Below are 216 nucleotides of genomic sequence, written 5' to 3'. Positions count from 1 at the left end.
GCTCTCTCTCTGGCGAGCTTTTTAGTAGGTGGGAAAGGAAACGCAACCAGCGTCTCACGAGGGAGGCTGAGGCTCAGAAGGGGAACAACTGGCACGTCGGTGCCAATACTGCATTTCCTGCTGCCTTATTAAAAAGGGATGGGCATGGGGTCACTCGCTGTGCTGCTTTTAAAAGAAGGGAGGGGAGGAAGGGCTGGGACAAAGCAGGGCAGGTTT

Source organism: Apaloderma vittatum, unplaced genomic scaffold, assembly GCF_000703405.1.
Source record: "Apaloderma vittatum isolate BGI_N311 unplaced genomic scaffold, ASM70340v1 scaffold29131, whole genome shotgun sequence".
NCBI lineage: Eukaryota > Metazoa > Chordata > Aves > Trogoniformes > Trogonidae > Apaloderma > Apaloderma vittatum.
This window is presented reverse-complemented; position numbering follows the sequence as displayed.